Genomic DNA, 20264 nt, shown 5'->3' on the forward strand with positions numbered 1-20264 from the left:
TAGGTTTTTCCACCTTTTTGAAAAAAAAAAAAAAAAAAACCTAAAATCAAGTTCAACCACTATTACTATAATCTCTACTTTACTCGCAACACAATGTCCATAATTAAGCCAATCACTTATTTATTTGGACAAAGTTAAAATTAAAGAAATTAGCCAATCAATTCTTGGACAAGGTTATATTAAAGAAAGCGGAGCTTTTATTAGAGTAATCCGAAGAAAAGGTTGATTGTAGTAGAAGGTAAATTATTTTGATTCTGGCCACTATATATATATGTATGTAGAGTGACCATAATAGCAGTGTAAAAGAAGAACCAGCGTAAAAGGCCGAGGTGGAGATTAGCTGGAGGCCCTAAGCTTCGAAAGTCACAGAGAAATCAACGGAGACAACATTTCCACCGTTTGGAAGCAGGTAGACAACTGGTGGATCTGTTTCCCATCTGAAAATCCCGTTGATTAAGCTAAGGTACAAACAATTTCACGCCTGTTTATTACTTCATTTTTCTTTTTTCAGGAAAATCTCTGTGAATGTTGCCATCCTGGATGAAGTCGCCAAACGGTGATGCTCTAAATTATAACATAATTCCGTTTCCTGTTCAATTTGCTAAAAAACCCAATCAAAGCTTAACTCAACTTAACTATCAACTTTCTCAGGCAAGCGAAGGGTTTGGAGTCTGTATACTCCCTATTTTCCTCCAGAGATCCTGAAAATATATAGGAAAATAGCTGCCTGTTCTTTTACTTTCTTCGTCTTTTTATTTTTAAATTTCTGGTGAAACGTCCTCCGTTCAGATGGAAAGACATTGAAATTCACTTTAACGTGTACAACGGGAATTAAACAACCTCGTAAACGTAGGTCCTCTGCGCTGCTTTATCGCAGTCCCTTGGGCGAGGCAGGCTTGTCGAGATTTGAACCCAGGTCATGGTTGCCGTAAACGCCCAACTTACCGCCAGAGAACAGCCCGACTGACTAAAAGCTGTTTTTTTGCAAATGCAAATGTAATTTGAACTTATCAAGATCATATTGTCAATCTGTTGCTTCTGGAATTAACTGTAGATGCTTTTGGAATAAACTGTAGAGTGTGGAAATGGACGTCCGATGTTTTGACCCTACCCCATCATCGGGGCAAACACAGCTTTTTTGATAAGACCTTACTGCTGTGTACATCCTTTGCCCCATGAAACGATCGTTTGGCCCACAGAATGCAATGTTAAAGATATTATTACCAGGTACACAAAAAAGCAAAGGAAATAGTTTAAATTGTGTATCTCAATCATTATTGGCTGCTTTGGTCCATTCATCCATCTTGGAATTTCACATCACTTTTCGATCAGTTTCATGCTTGTGTCAAACTTTCTCCCAACGGGGTCTCGGGAGATGTTTTATGCACTCCCTTTATAGCTGTTTTATTCTGGATTCTCATTGACCTATTTTGTTCATTTGTGGTCAGTAACTATATCATTTTCTTAACTTGCACTGAAGTTTTTTCTAATATTTATTTTTCATTTTCTCACAGAAAGCTAAAGGATGCTTACACACATTTGTGTATGGCATCTTTAGTAAACTGTTTGTTAGAAACTAGATCACTACTGAGAGGGGGTGAATCAGTAGTGGAGACACTTAATTTTTTTTCATTAATTAAACCTTTGAACCATGCATAAACTGAAGCACATAAAGAGAGATCAGAGCATCAACCATAGACAAGAAACCATAAAACATTCAACACAAGAGACACAAAGATACTGGTGGGAAACCCCCTCCAGGTCAAAAACTACCCTTGCTGCTACTGTGTTGCTCAATTTTTTTTATTATGTTAAATAAATTCATTACATAGAGATTCAAATAGCTACTATCAGTAGGAAGTCTCTTTCTCCCATGACTTTACAGACACCCATCCATTGGAAGCCACTACGACCAACGAGCCTCGCTCAATTACCACTGAACTATCCAACCACCATTGTATGGAGATATCTGCTCCCTATACTGATTTTGCCCGAGTCACCCAACCCTGCTCCTCTATGTGGTTCATGTTTCAGAATGTTTCAAATTGGAACCGCAGAACTGCTCAACACAAACACCCCAACAACAATCTCTTCAAAGCACACAATCAAAAATTCCAATACAATACCACAAATTGCAACACAACCTCAATTAATACATAAATCACTGCAAATAATAATTTGATAAAAACTTCAGCAAAAACCCTCTCTGCAGTAGATAAATCTGCATACAAACAATTGCTGCACACAACCATTAAACTGGAGAATACCCAAGTTGCTACCAGTCACCAAAAGACCTGCAATGAATCTCTACATCATCTCCTCGCTCTCTGTACGAAATGCTGGTTGAAACACACTCGTGCTATCTGTTGCAACACCTGCAAATTGCTTCAGAAATTCTGCATTACAACCCTCACAACTTGCAAACTATTCTTCTCTCTCACATTCCACTCAACACATAACATATCCAGACATACTGTCATTGAGCTCTCTCCAATATATAGATGAACTGAGATGATTAACTCAATAATTACCAAGCACTACTGAGCTCAACAAAATTCTGTTCATACACTTGATTTGATCCAGATTCAGCTCCTTCACTTTATCTTCCCATTAATTAACTTCATGAAGGATATTTTCAATGTTAATCACATTCTAGAAGTTTTCTAACCTTTACATGGAAGGTTACGAACAAAAAACCATCGGAAAAACACATTAAAACACTTGAGAAGTGCGAGGAATCCAGAGAAAATCACCCAAAAAGGGTAACACAACCTTTACTCTGCAAACCTGAGTTATAACGCTCTTCTCTGAGCCACAACCTGAGTTACCTACGCAGGTTTTCTTCAGGAGACTTGAGTTACCCTGTTTTCAGCTCCATTCTTGCATCTGATCAACTCTAAACTTCTAGGGCTTGTTTATATACTTCTTTAAGCACCTCCTAACCCTGTAGAACCTCTGAAAACCCATGACAAGCTTCTGATAACCATGAAAAAAGCCTCCAAACATGTGCAAGTATCAAGTCACCTCCATCTAGTAAGTCAGCTCTTCCAGAGCATGTTTAACATCTCCAACATCTGTAGGGCCTCCTGCAAGGCTGCACCATCTCCAAAACCTGTCAAATTTCCTCCAACACCTATAGATTCTTTTCCAACTCCTATGCATCATCAAGAACACACAAGACACCTCTGCATCAGGTCATCAACATGAAGACCTAGTCTGCCAAACTCCTCAATAGGATCAACATCTCTAGCACCTGTAACAACATTATCAAACTGTCCAAACACTTCCAGAACCTATAGCAACATCATCGACACATCATCAACATCTGCAACTAACTCTAGGACATCTCTACTCAACCTCTAGTTCCTGCACTAGGTCATAATCATGTTGACATCAATGCCAACCAACTAGCAAGCAGATCACATCACTGCAACAACCAATGAACACTATACCTCTGCACCATGCCAACAACACTCATCACAAACATAGGAAGGACTACCACCATCAGGTTGACCTAAAGCATATGATGTACAATGCTAATACCCTATTGACATCAATGCCAACACCACAATGCCAACAAGCTCCCCCTTTGGCATTGATGTGAACCTCAACTTGATCTCCAATCTTTGAGGCTGATCTCCATACACTCTCCAACTTTGAAGCCGCAACTCTGAAGTTGATCTCCAAATTCTCTCCCCCTTTGACATCAATGGCAAAGGGCCATACCAACATTGAAGAACAATGCCAATAATGTGTTGGATGAGATAAGTACTTCCTGCAAGGTAAGCATGTAAAACAAAGAACCCAACTGCCAACATGTCTCTAGCCAATGCCATGCAATCTCTGAAAACTGAACATGCTTCACCTAAGCATGTAATGGAGTTGCAATCGCACTCTCTTTGTGCTATAGCAACACATCCATTGCGCCACTCTGATATATAGTGATATACAATGAAGTGCCATACAATACCATGCTTCATGGAGCAAATACATGGCTGTGACAAGTACATAAGACTGACATATAATTGCACTATAAACATGCCTATCACCAACCAATGACTCTATGGAACCAAGATTACATCATTCATCCAATGTACTAAGGCTACATCAGTGGTGTACAAAATTAGACATGACTTGGACACCCATTGGCCCATACATAGCTAATGACAATACATGCTAGACACCCCATGAGCAATACATTAGCAAGATAAAACAATAAGGAACGTGGTTTTTACATCTGCACAAAAAGTGTTCTCCTCTATGCATGCCCAAAATAACAATGAGCAAGAATATATGCTCCATATAGTAGCAGTGATGAGAATACAATACATGACATGTGCATTAGATACAAGGCCTTCATGTGCGCGCACACACACACACATATGTATGTCTGTGTGTGTAGAAACAACAATAGGAGTACCATCCAAAGCAAAGGCTAGTGAATGGCCATTCCACACCTTGACCATCAACAACCCAACAATGAACATCTTGCAACAAAACCACTAGCAACCATCATGCTCCACATACACATCTCCAACATAACCATCTGATAGCAACAACATGGCAATATGACATAGAAGCACCAACATGGCAATATGACATAAAAGCAACAACACACACACATATATGATCATCATAATGAACAAATCATTAATGAGGATCATCAATAAGCAACATATTACAATAGCACCAATTCTAGCTTCAGGAAACAAATCAACAAGCAACAAATGTATCACTGGTAGTAGATGAGACAAAATAGCAACAATCTCTCCAACATCATCAATGTAGGGATATGCAATGTATCCAAGAAGCGCTATGCAACAAAAACAACAATATAAAGATTTGATAATAGAACACCATTAGCAGCACAAACTCATCATCTTTTGAGCCTCATGCCATAAAAAACAGATGCTCTCTTCTCATGACTGGAAACCAAGCAGCAAGAGTACATCAATAACTCAATCCATATGAATACACAATATCTCATCAACAACGTGCATCATACCAAAACATCATAAGCAACAACATACTTGTTAAAATTGGCAACTAGGGTCAAACTCCATTTGGGTCATCTTATTTATGGCAGTTGATATTTTTCTTGGATCTCTTTCATCGAGAAGTGTAGGATTGATCTAAAGATTAACCGATTCCGATAAGTATTCATGGAGATATGAATTTATTTGTGTTATAAGACAATTCGTCAAGGTCGGCCAGCAACCAAATAAACCCCACAAGTGCTCAACGTTTTAGTATAAAAGGAGATGACTTGAGAGTCATTTCTCACACACACTTCTATCTTGATTTCTCTCCACTTGTTTTGGGTTTTAGCGGAAGGGAAATCTTGGAGTGGAAGCCCTAGACGTTGGAGGAAAGAAGACTAAGGGAGCTGCCCTAGCCCTAGACGTTGTCAAAGTAGTCAAAAACGCTGTCAAGGAAGCATGCCCTAGCCGTAGTCTTGGAGGAATCTTATCACAGCTAAGAGAGGCCCTAACGTTGTCCAAAAGGCAGCCCTAGACGCAGTCTAAGAGAGGCCCTAACACTGTCCAAAAGGCAGCCCTAGACGCAGTCTAAGGGCAGCCCTAAACGTTGTCCAAAAGGCAGCCCTAGAAGCAGTTTAAGAGCAGCCTTAAATGCAGTCTAAAGGGCAGCCCTAAACGTTGTCTAAAGGCAGCCCTAACACAGTCTGAAGGGAGCCATAATGCTAACCTACGGTGCCTTAGATGCAGGCCTAATACGGTTGAAAAGGTGGGCTATAGGTGACCCTCAAAACAGGGACAACATGAGAATTTGAGGACTCAAACATGCCGAGGACAACAATGCTAATAATTGGGACAACAGCAAGACATGGTGTTGCAATAGCAATTGGGACAGCAACAAGACATGCTGCTGCAATAGCAATTGGGACAACAATGACAGTGATGGGACATCAACATACTATGATAGGACAACAATGCTAACAATTGGGACAACAACAAGACATGTTGTTGCAATAGCAATTGGAACAACAATGACATTGATGGGACAACAACATACTATGATGGGACAACAATGACATTGATGGGACAACAACATAGTATGATGGGACAACAATGACATTGATGGGACAACAACAAAAACAATGGGACAGCAATGACATTGATGGGACAGCAACAAAAACAATGGGACAACAAGCTAACATGGAATGGCTATGTCACTAATAGTGGGACAGCAATATGCCACATAGGACAGTAGTGGCTAGCATGGTGCAGTAATGACACATAATGCAGTACAGTGATGGGAACAATCATGATTAATGAAGCATGATGAGATGCAGCATAGTGATGATGGGTGCAGCATGGTGGAACATGGTGAGGTGTAGCACGATAACGAAATGCAACACAATGATAGGTGAAGGAGTCACCTTGGAGAATCAGTTGAAGCAGCATGTCTTCAATTGATCTCATGTATCATCTTCTTAGAGATGATCTATGCTCTCATCTAGATAAGTCAAAGTTTTGATTTCTGTTGTAAACGTACTATCTCTCTCTCTCTGCTGAACTATTGAAGAACATATAAGAAGAATTGATCAAGGGTTTCCCCACATTGGGGTTTGTCCTTGGCTAGCGCCACATCTTGTGTCCTCTTGTCTTGGCTTGTCTTCTGCGATTTATGTTTATGTTCTATCTGCAGTTTACTTTAACGCTGATGTGATTGCTAATCTGGAAAAGCTATTGAGTTAACTGTGAAAATTGAAATACATAGAACATACCTAAAATTTAACATGGTATCGGAGCTGAGGTGAAGACAAAGCCCAAGCAAGAGTGGAAGAGCAATCACTGAAGATAGTTGGAAAATGACAAAAGGATCAGTGGATTCCTTATCCCTCTTCAAATTCACCTAGGGTGAAATCAAAGCAGAGAATATTATCAGAATAGCGCAACAGAAGCTTCTGATGGCCTACCTAAAGATCACTCCATTGGGAAGTCTGGATCTAAGGGTGGAAGGAAAGGCAGATTCCCTGGTTGCAATAAGTTTGGCCATTATGCGAAGGATTGTCCGAATGGCAGGGACACATCACTTGATGATGATAACAATCATTCGAGGGACATCTTCAATGATCAGAGGAATGACAGGTAGTGCAGGTCATCAAGGAAACGACAGACTCTTCAGAGAAAACAAGGAACCCCAGGTGTGAAGAATCAAATGTTGTTTTTGATAAGATAAAGAAGCGTTATCTTGTATTGGCCCACTCCTTTAGATTCTTTGGGAATCTGGGTTATTGATTGTAGTGCTTCAAGGCACCTCATCGGATAGAAGGGTGCTCTCTCGAATTTCGTAGAGATGGAAACAACCATGGGATTATACTTGGAGTCGATGCCACTTATCCCAGAAAGGGTGTAGGAAATGTTACCACTCAATTGAATGAGGGTAACCTGATTCATTTACAAAATCTCTACCTGATCGCAAGAAGAACATGGTGTCCATTTCAACAATGGAAGTCAAAGGCTACAGAGTGGCATTCATCAATGGAAAGGTATGTGTTTGAAAATGAAATTTTCAAAGATACTTTTTCTCATGGGTTCAGGGTTGGCAATTTGTATCAAGTTGCAGGATGGTCCATTAGGGATCATGTCAATTGACATATCTCATCTATAGCACCGGAGGTCTACTTATTATGGGACCTTACGCGATGTGAGTCAAATGGTGATAGGGATGCTTGAATTCAAGAAGAGCATGAAGGTACATGTCCGAGATGTGCCGAATGAAAATTTTACAAGGGGATCATTCCCCTCATGTAGTAGGTCCATAGATTTGGAACAACCTGAGGGGTTTGAGATTCATGATCAGGAATCTCATGTATGCAGGTGGAAGAAAGCCCTCTATGGCTTGAAGCAAAACACCCTGGGCGTAATATGAGAGGATTGATAGTTGTTTGATGAAGTTGAGATTCACTAGGAGTGAAGTCGATCCAAGCCATTGCTTGAAGGTTGTGGATGATAGACCTCTCATATTGGCACCTTATGAGGACGACCTTTTTCTGACAGACGCAGACCCTCTCATTTGCAGAAGTAAGAGGGAGTTGGATTCCGGATGTGGAATGGTAAACTGCAAACCTGTGACTACCTCGAGGATCTTAACTTTCAGAAGTTATATGGTGATGATGCCGGACCAAATTTGAGAAATGCCTCTGAGTTTCATAAACGCATTTGCATTGATGTTCTTGGTGAACTTTCGTCTGGACATATGTTTTGCAGTTAGCATGGTGAGCTCATATTTGGTTGAGTCTCACTGGATTGGTGCCAAGAATCTTTTGAGATATCTTTGGGGCACAATCTCTCATGGATTGAGATACACTGCCGGAAATATGAAGCTGCATGATTATTCAAATGCTGACTGGGCAGGCAGTGTGGAGGATCATTAGAGCACTTCTCAGTGCTGGTTCTCTTTGGATTTTGCTTCGATATCGTGGATGAGTAGGAAGCAGAAGTTGGTTGCCATAAGCACCGCCGAGACCGAATACATAGCTATGAGTATGATCTCGTATGAAGTTGCCTGGTTGTGGAAGCTCTTTAGTGAGTTGTTTGTACATATGATGAATACCACCGTGATCCTCTGTGACAACCAGGGGGGATTCGATTGTTGAGGAATCCCGTATTCGATGATTGCTCAAGGAGATAGACATTAGATACTACCTTATCTGGAATATGGTAAGTCAATGAGCGAGGAGGCTCCATCGCATTGGGACTGATGTACAGGTCGCAGACACTTTGTCAAAGCCCCGGGGAAAGGTCAAATCTGTGATTTCCCGAACGACTTGGAGTTGTTGAGAGACCTTCGTATAAGGGGCCTACATGTTGCATGCACTAAGCTCTGGAAGCTCGGGGGGCTTGGGGTACTTACTGGAGCGACATATGACCACAGGGCGACTCATATTCCCCTGGTGGTGCGCTATGTACATGGTGACAGGTTCAACCTTTCCCTATGATACCTCGTGGCGACTATGGAATATGATGATTAGTTCTCTTGTGGGTCGGGATGATTAGTTCTCCCGTGGAAACTATGGAACAGGATGATTAGTTCTCCTGTGGGCCAGGCTGATTAGTTCTCCTGTGGCGACCAATGGACAGGATGATTCATTCTCTTGTGGATAGGATGATTAGTTCTCCTGTCGAGGCATCCTACCCATGCAGTTTGGGACTCATGGGAAGTACCTCTCATTTGATCAATGAGCAGGGAAATGGGGTTAGGGACCATAGTAGTACTATCGATGGACGCATCGTTGTATCTACTGTACTCCCTATGCTAGGATGACCTCCATTGATCTGGGATCAATGAAACTGATTTGGGATCAGTATGAGTGGTTTGAGACACTCTCTTGTGATATTGATCTAGGATCAATAAAATTGACTTCGGGTCAGTAAGAGTGGTATGACACACTCTCCTCATATGAAACTGACTTTGGGTCAGTAGAGAATGGTATGAGACATTCTCGATCAATTCTTCTTCTTCATGGTTCAGCAGAGCAGAGCAGTGCAAGGCACTGATGGTAGAGATAGTACAGTCGAACATATGGATCAGCAGATGGAGTTCTCCCTAGTTGAGAGGGAGTGTTAAAATTGGCAACTAGGGCCAAACTCCATGTGGGTCATCTTATTTATGGCAACTGATATTTTTCTTGGATCCCTCTCATCGAGAGGTGTAGGATTGATCTAAAGATCATCCGATTTCGATAAGTATTCATGGAGATATGAATTTATTTGTGTTATAAGACAATTCGTTAAGGTCGGCCAGCAACCAAATAAACCCCACAAGTGCCTAACGTTTTAGTATAAAAGGAGATGACTTGAGAGTCATTTCTCACACACACTTCTATCTTGATTTCTCTCCACTTGTCTTGGGTTTTAGTGGAAGGGAAATCTAGGAGTGGAAGCCCTAGACGTTGGAGGAAAGAAGACTAAGGGAGCTGCCCTAGAGGAGATGCCCTAGCCCTAGACGCTGTCAAAGAAGAAGTCAAAAATGCTGTCAAGGAAGCATGCCCTAGCCGCAGTCTTGGAGGAATCTTATCACAACTAAGAGAGGCCCTAACGCTGTCCAAAAGGCAGCCCTAGATGCAGTCTAAGAGAGGCCCTAATGCTGTCCAAAAGGTAGCCCTAGACGCAATCTAAGAGCAGCCCTAAACGTTGTCCAAAAGGCAGCCCTAGAAGCAGTTTAAGAGCAGCCCTAAATGTAGTCTAAAGGGCAGCCCTAAACACAGTCTAAAGGGAGCCCTAACGCAGTCTAAAGGGAGCCCTAACGCAAACCTACGATGCCCTAGATGCAGGCCTAATACGGCTGAAATGGTGGGCTGTAGGTGACCCTCAAAACGGGGACATCATGAGAGTTTGAGGACTCAAACATGCCCAGGACAACAATGCTAATAACTGGGACAACAACAAGACATGATGTTGCAATAGCAACTGGGACAACAACAAGACATGCTGCTGCAATAGCAATTGGGACAACAATGATAGTGATGGGACAACAACATACTATGATAGGGCAGCAATGCTAATAATTGGGACAGCAGCAAGACATGGTGCTGCAATAACAATTGGGACAACAACATACTATGATGGGACAACAATAACATTGATGGGACAATAACATACTATGATGGGACAACAACATACTATGATGGGACAACAATGACATTGATGGGACAGCAACAAAAACAATGGGACAACAAGCTAACATGGAATGGCTATGTCACTAATAGTGGGACAACAGTATGCCACATAGGATAGCGGTGGCTAGCATGGTGCAACAATGGCACATAATGCAGTACAGTGATGGGTATAGTCCTGATTAATGAAGCATGATGAGATGCAGCATAGTGATGATGGGTGCAGCATGATGACGAAATGCAGCACAACGATATGTGTAGGAGTCACCTTGGAGAATCAGTTGAAGCAACATGTCTTCAACTGATCTCATGTATCATCTTCTTAGAGATGATCTATGCTCTTATCTAGATAAGTCAAAGTGTTGACTTTTGTTGTAAACGTCCTATCTCTCTCTCTGCTGAACTATTGAAGAACATATAAGAAGAATTGATCAAGGGTTTCCCCACATTGGGGTTTGTTCCTAGCTAGCGCCACATCTTGTGTCCTCTTGTCTTGGCTTGTCTTCTGCGATTTATGTTTATGTTCTATTTGCAGTGTACTTTAATGCTGATGTGATTGCTAATCTGGAAAAGATATTGAGCTAATTGTGAAAATTGAAATAAATTGCTCCAAGCATAGAACATACCTAAAATTTAACAAGATGAGACAAAATGGCAACAATCTCTCCAACATCATCAATGTAGGGCCATATATGCAATGTATCCAAGAAGCACTATGCGACAAAAACAACAATATAAAGATTTGATAATAGAACACCATTAGCAGCACAAACTCATCATCTTCTCAGCCTCATGCCATAAAAAACACATGCTCTCTTCTCATGACTGGAAACCAAGCAACAAAAGTACATCAATAACTCAATCCATATGAATACACAATATCTCATCAACAACGTGCATCATACCAAAACATCATAAACAACAACATACTCTCTCTCCATACAATAACATTATCATGACTCAACTATCCAAATACATATTAGCAACAACATATATCATACATCTAGAAATATAAAACATGAGCAATAGAATGCATATTCTAGATGTACTAACTCCAAGACATCATCATCTGATCTCCATGGTAGCTACACATGCATGGAAATACATGACATAAATATGATGAGCACAATCAATATACGATGTCATGCAAGCATATCACCTCATTCTATTAGCAATCTATATGGCAACAACAATAAACCCTAGCTCAACATCTTTCCTGCAACAAACTCATGTCAAGTAAGCACAACAAGCTCTTCCATAGTGAGCACAATGCCAACCATTTGCAAGACCAATAGGAAGCAAAAACGCACCCCCTGAATGTGTGATCCTCTTATCACACCTTGACCATCTGCATAAGACAACCATGTAACTGTCGTATCTTCAAAAACATCAATAGGAACCAAACATGCAACTGCTCCAAAGCTAACAACAAAACATATGTAGCTGATCTGAATGATGACAAGCTGAAAATGAAACTAAATTAGAAATAAAATTAACACTTCAAACTTCATGCACTCCCCTTGAATGCATGCATCTCTTTCATATGTAGATTTGTCATCATGCACTCTTTTCGATATGACTGCGCCTCCAAAGATTTCCATGCGACACAAGATGTGGCCATATGCTTCCCCTGAGACCATGTAGGCCTCAGTTTTTGGTGGGAGTCCCTTGCTACTCCTTTCTCCTCCAAACTTTCATATGCAAATCTTCCTTCTTTTTGTGCGGTTGGCCTTGCATGTTCTTTTCTTGTTGACGGGACCTCTTGTAACACATGGGCAGCTTGCAATCCTTGGCCTTATGGCCAATATTGTCACACTCAAAACATCTTATGTGACCAAAGAATTGAGGAATAGATTGATATCTTCTGCTAAATTGATTACTATTCCTTGCATGTGGCTTGCAATCAATAGCCCTATAGCCAAAATCATTGCATGAGAAATAGTAACCATAAAAAGGACTATTATACCCGACTGATGGTAATCTTTGTGAAAATGAAAATCTTCTTTGCGTGCATGCTTAAGGTTGCTTCTCCTTTGGCTGCTCCTTTTGATGAAAGAATATGATCTCTCCAATATTGGAAATCACTGCTATATGTCCACGTTTTCCACAGTTATAACATTTGGCAATTCTATTTTTCTTTGACTTTCTTCGCTTGTTCTTTTGTTTCTTGCACCACTGATGATTTTGCTGATGATTCTCCTTTTTCATTCTACTACTAGTTGCTCCAACATTTTCTTATTTGCTTGTGGTTGCTTGAGCGCTAGATCTGAACCTCGCTAGTTCCTCTCTTGCAAAAATTACGTCAACTTTCAGTCTTTGACATTCATCTTTTGTTAAATTGGCAACTAGGGCCAAACTCCATGTGGGTCAGCTTATTTATGGTAGCTAATATTTTTATTGGATCCCTCTCGTCGAGAGGTGTAGGATTGATCCAAAGATCATCCGATTCCGATAAATATTTATGGAGATATGAATTTATTTTGTTTATGTAATTATTATCAAGCCGACCAGCACTTATGTAGGCCCTAGAAGCCCAACCGACGTCTCTATTCAACCCCTACAAGTTAGTATAAATAAAAGAGGATTTGATGTCATTTGAGACATACATTATTGTGGTGATCTTTTCCTCTCCACGTCTTGGGTTTTTGGAGCAGGAGAGAGACACCATGAAAATGTACGCTGGCCTATGATGCCCTAGCCACAGTAAATCTATCAGCGGCATTTAAGGGTGCCCTAGCCATAGCATTTGAGGGTACTCTTGACAGCAATAAAGATAATCTAATGCAGCAAAGGGAGGCACTTATTCGCAGTCTAGAAGAGACTTAATTCCACTAAGAAAGGAGTTTCTAAACGCAACCATAAGATGCACTAAGTCACAGCAAAGGGAGGCTCTATATGCAGTCCATGAAGGCACAATAATTAGATTCTTATACGCTGTTCTATATGCAGCAAGAAGAGGGACTTCGCTGTCCCTATAGACACAGTCCTAGGAGACCCTTTAACGCAGGTAAGAAGATGCCCTAGGTACAGTTCAGTGGGTGCTCAATCCGCAGTCATAATGTGCCCTAGCCGCAGGCTTATGAAGAATCATATATGCAATTCTGTTCACGCAAAGGATACATGCAGTCCTGTACACTTGTTATATGCAGTCAAATGGATTAGAAGTATCCTCGGGAGGGTCTAAGGTACAGTATCCTTGAAGCAGACAGCAGTATAACTTGGCATAGGAATATATTACAATGAGAAGACCAGATCTATTATTCTCAGCATTCTTGTAACTTGATGATCTCATAACAGTATACCTCAGCGTCCTTCATTCTTGCTTCAACCACACATATTTGTGATCACTGTCTCAGTCCGGATACTCTCGTGGAAAGATACAGCAGTGAATGATCTTGGTGATACAGCGGTGAAGTTGTAACGACGATGGTTTCAGTATCAAGTAAGATCTTGTTAAAGGCTGTTAGTATTTTTGTGCCCTTACTATCCTCACTGTCTGGGTCTAATGAAGATCATAGTAATGCTGTATCAGTCTCAGCATTGATGTGATCATGTTGGAGAGTATTTAAGTGATGACTGTGTCCACTACGCTCTAAGCATAATCTACAGTGATAGAATGGCATACCTGTAATGAATAGCAGTGATAGAATGTCATCTGTTAAGGCAACAACATGATGTAGATCATGGACAGCATGATGTATGGGCAACATGATGAAGATCATGGGCAGTACAGTGATATATGAGAGCATGAGCAGCATGATGATCATGGGCAGCATGATGGTGCTACACAGTGAGGTGCAGCAAATGGACGAGATGCAGCACGATGATAGGTGAAGGAGTCACCTTGAGAATCAGTTGAAGCAGAAAGTCTTCAACTGATCTCATCATGATATGAAATGATCTATGCTAGATCTAGACAAGTCAAAGTGTTGACTTCTGTTGTAATTGTACTCTCTCTCTCTCTCTTTCTCTGCTGAACTTTGAAGATAAAAGAAGATTTGATCAAAGGGTTTCCCCACACATTGTGGGGTTTGTCCCTGGCTTGCGCCACATCCTGTGTCCTCTTGTCTTGGCTTGTCTTCTGCGTTTTATATCTATGTTCTATCTGCAGTTTATCATAATGCTGATGTGATTGCTAACTGTGAAAATTTAAATAAATTGCTCTAGCATAGAACATACCTAATCTTACCATCTTCTATCTTCTTGTACTGCTTCTTCATTCCTTCTTCGATTTTCCTTCCTTATTCCAGCTGAGTTTTCAGATCTGAAATTTCTTCTTTGTAGGCCCACTTATTTTCATTAAAAAATTGCAATAGCATTCGCTGATCTTTATTCTCAGCTACTCATTTTCATAAAAAATTTGCAATAGCATTCGCTGATCTTTATTCTTAGCTGTGAGCTTTTTAATTTCTGCTTCTAGTACCATTATCTTGGATGCTTTTCATATTTGCTGTTGATCTCTTCTTGTTCTCCTTCTAAATCAATGCTTGAGTCATCATTGCTATCACTGGTGCTTTCATCCTCTTCTTGTTGGAGATTGGTGCTTCCATCTTCTTGCAAGGAGACTTGATTTGCTACTACAATAAGAGTAGAATCCCTTGTATCATTCTCCATCTTTGAAATCTGCAATTTTCTTCCACAATACATATTCTGCAACTTGTCCAACATCTCTTTTATAGTCTCACAATGTTTCACATAAAGTTTATCAGATCTAGAAATCCCATGCAAAATAATATCTTTGGCCATAACATTAAATTCATCCGTTACACCATAATCCATTGATAGCAAAATATTTTCATCAAGAGACAACAAATACATTTCTAATTCAACCTTCCATGTTGTAAATTTACCTCTGTGAAGAATTGGAACTCTTTGTTGATCCATTTTGAAAAAGTTTGCAAAATTTTTGCCAAAAACTCCATAGATCTACTCTCTAGCGAGCAAGCTGCAATCGAATCCCTGCTTTGATACCAAATGTTAGAAACTAGATCACTACTGGGGGGGGTGTCATTTCCCCATTTTTATTTTCCTCTATAGTATAGTTAGGGTGGATTTCCAGGGCCCAAGATGGCCAGGTCATGGGAGCATATTTATGTTTTTTTTTTTCGTAGAAAAAGACGTAATTTTATTCATATGAAAAAATTACATATTGTAGATGCTTAACGCATATGCAGATAGATGTCCATGTAAAGGGGACAAAGTTACAATAAAAAAGAAAAATAAATTCCAGCAGGCCTATGCTTTTTGCCCTTCTTCTTCTCCACCCTTCTCCAACCTTCCGGGTTGGGAGTGGGTGCAATTAAGGCTAGCTGGTTTTCCAGTGTGTTCATTGGAAGTTCTTTGTCAGATTCTGATCCTTCAGATCCATGAGTTCTTTTGATGCCACTTACTTCTAGCTGAGGTTCTTGTTGTTGTTGCATATTGTCTGGCCCCAAATGAGTCTTTGGGGTATTTTCTTCCTGAGTATATTTCTGTCCCATTTGTATGTCAGGTACTGATTGGTTCTTTGTAGGTTCTGTTTGTATATCCTCTTCTTCCATCAGGTCGGTATGCTGCCACCCTTTGGGCTTTTTTTGTTGTTTCTTATTTCCTTTGGTGTCCTTTCTGGCCAATGGGCAGGTGTATTGGAGGTGCCCTGTTTGCATGCAGCTGCGACATTTGAATGCTGTGTTCTCATAGTCAAGCGGTTGAGTCCTCAAAGTATTGTTGTATTCCAATGTAATGTGATCAGGTAGCCCCTGACTCAAGTCCACTTCTACGCATATTCTGGCAAATGTGAAGATTCCCTTGCTAACTCTGTCTTCATCTATTTTTAGGAATTTCCCCAAGGAATTCCCAATGGCTGTTAAAAATTTGTGATGCCAAAAGTGTAGGGGGAGGTTATGTAGCCTCACCCAAACAGGCATTGTTGAGATTTTCATAGTATTTGCATCAAAATCAGCAAACCAGGGGGTGGTGAAAAGGCCAGCATTTCCCAAAAACCAAGGCCCCTGATTGATAATACTGTCTCGTTCTTGTTCTGTGCTGAAACTAACTATGAAAAATCCTTTTGAGCATAGGTGTATTTCACAGTTAGGTGTCCATGTGGAGAAAATCCATTGATGCAGAGCATTGGTTTTTGGCCAGAACCCATTAAATCTACAAATGACAACATTTTTGGATAGTTCAGTGTGTAGATTAGTTACCTCTGACAGAGTTACTTGGAGCATTGGGGATTCCAGTTTTTGTTCCACAATATAGGGGCCTGGTAGCTCTGGTGCTGGTGCTGATTTGTGCTGCATTTTTTCTTTTCCCTTGACTGCGTCTCGAAAGGAGCCTGTATTTTTTGAGCTGGCTCCATTGCATCCGCCATGCAGTCTCAGATTAAGAATGATGGTTGAATCATTGATGATACCATATTCCTGAAGTGTATGGAGATCCTGTAGACTACGTCCTATGTATATTAGGTTTTGGTATTTGGTGGGGGTTCCAAGTTGGATCTGGATTTCCTTCTTTAGCTCTTGAATATTCAGCCCCTTTCTGAGCCGCATGCAATGATGTCTGCCCCCTATCAGTTTGATGAAGATTTGTATCAGATCTTCACCCATGCAGTTTGAAACAATCTTTTTGGGGCCACGATCCGTTGGTTTGGGCATTTTCTCTGTAAACCCCAATATATCATTGATTTTTGTATTTTGTCCACTCCATGGTTCCTCCATATTTGGTTTGTATGGGTCATTTTTTAAGTAACCTGTCAATGCATCCAGATTTATTGGGTCCGTTGTAGTCAGCCTCCATACATTTGTTCGGGACCTCCCCTATTCAGTTGTAATCCTGGACGCAACATGCTCCTCGTCCCTTATCCACACCGGCTTATGGGCGGCGGATCTCTTGCCAGGGTATATCTCTGGCCGGTTTGGTTGTTGTGATGCATCGCTTGGCGTGCCAGGAACCCCAGGCATCTCCTCACTGTCCTGTAGCTGCAAGAGGGACTGTAGCTCACGCCCGAGAAAGGCAGACTGGTCGACATTGCCCCGTCGGAGCAGTCCTGGAGATTGCAGGTGAGGTTGAGACAAGTGAGACCCTTTTTTCCAAAGTATAAACTGCAAGGGAACCCTTTCCGGACGTGATTCCTTCTCCGGGTGAGAGGGGACGCCTGCCGACCTGCGAAAGCCTTCAACTGAACTGTTGCGAGCTTGGGGGAAGTCCCTGCAAGATGAAAAAGAGGGGCCGCCATTGATAGTTGCAGAGCTCTGTTCCCACTCAATCATGGGAGCAGGTTTATGTTATCAGGGGTTCTGGGGGAGTTTTGAGGAAGTTCATGGGAGTAGGTTTATGTCATCAGGGGTTTTGGGGGAGTTTTGAGGAGTTTTTATGGTATTTAATGGCATTCGCTTGGCATATTCCATCATCCACACAATTTGCCTTTCGTTCTGTTGCATTCCGACAACTTTCATAAAACAAGGTTATTATTGGGCATAACTTAATTAATTACACTCAAGGTGGCATTCTGAGAGGAATATTTGACTACCTTAGTGTAATAGCTCGTTGGAACAAGAACATGAAGATCTACAAGATGGGATGTTGAGAAGTGATTTCCAGTGGCTGAAGAGAGTATGGTGGGCAATTTACCATTTTCCTAGCTTAAGAATGACATTAACTAGTCATTTAATTAAAAAGGGGAAAAATAATTAATTGTAGGCAAAAGGCCAAAAATGACTTAAGTGAAATAAAATAAAATTAAAATGTCACTTAAGATAAAGTCAAGAGAGGAGCTTCTAGAATAATAATAAAATAATAAAATAAGATGCTTCTAGAGGCTTGGGGATCTATCTATCAGATTTATAAAAGAGGAGGAAGAGATCATTTGGAGACATTTTCGATTTGAGCATTGTCTTGTGTGAGAGGTTTGAGAACTTGGTTCTCTATTTCAGTAGTCTCAGGATGGAAACCCTCGGGTGATTGAGCCGAGAGGCTCATTCTACAACCCAGTATGAGGGGATGTGTAAGTTTGTCCGTCTATCAGTGCCCCTTTAAAATAAAAATAAAATTAAAAAATATGTTCTAAATAGAAAAATAATGTCGACTATAATTAAAAAAAATGAATATGCTGTAAAGTAATTAGAAGTAAAAAAAATGTGTGAATCAGATATTTAAATCTTATACTTTTCAAAAATATTTCAACAAGAGATTTAAATAAACTATTTGAAGATCTATGTTAACTAATTTGTGTGGATATCAACTTCATATATATCTATATATAGAGAAAAAAATAAGTTTTTTATGGTAATTTTTTCTTTATTTCTTTTGGTCATATATATACTCTATTTAGTATTCAAAAATACAATTTAAACAATGAAAAATAACACTTTGTATTTTGCACTTTAAAAAAGTTTACACGTGAAGAAATTTGATCCCTCTCGGCTCATGTTAGATCCGTACTTAAGATGGATCTATGTTGGTTTTAGTGAGAGTGGGCAAATACCCATTTTTCTCCTTTGTGGATCCATTTAGGATTCACAGGTTGTACTCTTTAGTTGCAGTGATTGTGGGAGGCTGACATCAGTTTGTAGCAGAATATTTGGAGGTCTTCTAAGCTATTGTCTCAGCTATTGAGTTAGCATGTAACTCTGCTCTTATATTATGATAAATAAAGCTGAGATTTGTTGCATGTGTTTATTGCCTATTTTGAGATTGCAGTTTATATATTTACAGTTTGTCGTCCATTTTGTGGATTAATTTGTGAAATCTGCTTATGAAATTTGCAGCATTAATTTTTGAAGCAACATGCTGCTAAATTTATAGTTGGAACATTACAGGGGGTGAATCAGTAGGGGCCCTTATAAATTTTTCTTCAATTAATTAAACCTTTAAACCATGCATAAACTGAAGCACATAAAGAGAGACCAGAGCATCAACCATAGACAAGAAACCATAAAACATTCAACACAAGAGACACAAATATATCTGGTGGAAAACCCACTCTGATTTCAAAACCACCCTTGTTGCTGCTGCATTGCTCAAAATATTTATTATGTTAAGAAAATTCATTACATAGAGATTCAACTGGCTACTATCAATAGGAAGTATTTTTCTCCCATGACTCTATGAACACCCATCCGCTAGAAGCCACCATGACCAATGAGCTTTGCCCAGTTATCACTGAACTATCCAACCACCATTGGATGGAGATATCTGCTCCCAATACTGATTTTGCTGGAGTCACCCAACCCTGCTCCTCTATGTCGTTCATGTTTTAAAATGTTTCAAACTGGAACCGTAGAACTGCTCAACACTAACACCACAACAATAATCTCTTCAAAGCACGCAATCAAAAACTCCAATGCAATACCATAAACTGCAACACAACTTGAATCAATACATCAATCGCTGCAAATAATAATCTAATAAAAACTTCAGCAAAAACCCTCTTTGGAATAGAAAAATCTGCTCACAAACAAAAGCTGCACACAACAAATAAACTGGAGAATACCCAAGCTGCTACTAATCACCAAAAGACCTGCAATGAATCTCTACATCATCTCCTCGCCCTCTGCACAAAATGTTGGCTGAAACACATTCCTGCTACCTGCTGCAAGTTGCAACGCTTGCAAACTGCCTCATAAATTCTGCATTACAACGC

At 40.3% G+C, this 20264-nt stretch overlaps 1 protein-coding gene across 2 annotated transcripts in view; it reads left to right on the top strand.

Moving 5' to 3' along the window:
• Window positions 1-227: 227 nt before the first annotated feature.
• The window catches only part of LOC149233378 (uncharacterized), an 87606-nt gene continuing 67569 nt past the window's right edge, over window positions 228-20264 (top strand). Inside the window, exon 1 of one of the 2 annotated variants that reach the window (XM_089379736.1) lies at window positions 228-463. The gene's annotated coding sequence lies outside the window, so the exon portion shown is untranslated. The remainder of the gene's footprint in view (window positions 464-20264) is intronic. The other variant, XM_089379735.1, reaches the window with a different exon arrangement.

The sequence above is a fragment of the Pinus tabuliformis genome, chromosome J (genome assembly GCF_031772625.1).
Source record: "Pinus tabuliformis cultivar Carrire ecotype Pingquan chromosome J, CPIR1, whole genome shotgun sequence".
Taxonomy (NCBI): Eukaryota; Viridiplantae; Streptophyta; class Pinopsida; order Pinales; family Pinaceae; genus Pinus; species Pinus tabuliformis.